Source organism: Trypanosoma theileri (genome assembly GCF_002087225.1).
Source record: "Trypanosoma theileri isolate Edinburgh chromosome Unknown TM35_Tth_3_V1, whole genome shotgun sequence".
NCBI classification, from domain to species: Eukaryota; Euglenozoa; class Kinetoplastea; order Trypanosomatida; family Trypanosomatidae; genus Trypanosoma; species Trypanosoma theileri.
Genome location: NW_021639845.1, coordinates 1,007,355 through 1,008,297, shown reverse-complemented (window position 1 = coordinate 1,008,297; position 943 = coordinate 1,007,355).

Genomic DNA, 943 nt, shown 5'->3' with positions numbered 1-943 from the left:
GTTTTTTTTTTTTTTTCTATCCCTACTTTATTCTTTCGTTTTCATCTCAATAATATCAACGTTTTTTTTTTTTTCTTTTTTCTTTCCTTCCTACCATAACCCTTAAAAAGAAATACATTTAAGGAGAGTCATCGGTTTACCACGATCGTACAAGTTTTTTTTTTTTTTTTTGTTCGAGCCCGAAAGCACGCAATAAAAATAAAGATCTTTCAAAGTAAAATAATTATGATAATAATAAAGTGAGGTTCAGTGGGCCGTTTTTCCTTTTCTCTCGTTTTTTTTTTTTACAAGAACTCTCACGTTGTCGCACGCGTATGTATACATATGTGTATGTTTCGGCGACAGACACAGATGCGTAAAAACAGACACGCCTACATACATACACAATTACACACGCAGGCAGATGCAAACATAAAATTACATAAATCTTATATATATCTTATATATATATATATATATATATATATAAGATATATATAAGATTTAGATAAGAAATAGGGGGAGGGGGAATAATAAAAACGAGGTGTGCATCATGGCAGGAGGGTACAAACGTTCACAGTTATACAAATATATATATATATACGCGCATGCAAACACCTCTCAAGGACGGCTGGAGTCATGTCAATTAAAAAAAAAAAACAAATAACAGAAAGATAAAAATAAAACTAACACAAAAACAAAAATGTGGTTAACACCCGCGATTGCGTGCTAAACGGGAAAAAGCCCCGGCAAAGTCACAAGAAGAGGTTCGTTTTGCTTTTGTTTATTCTTCATTAATAAAATAAAAAAGTAAAGTACAAGAATTCTAACGCTCATCATGAAAAAAAAAATTTCTCTGATCCAGACGGCATTGAAAAGAAGAGAGAAGAACACAGATAATTTCTCATTTCTCATCAAAACGCATGCAGAAAGAAAACAGAAGAGAAAAAAAAAAAAAAAAAAA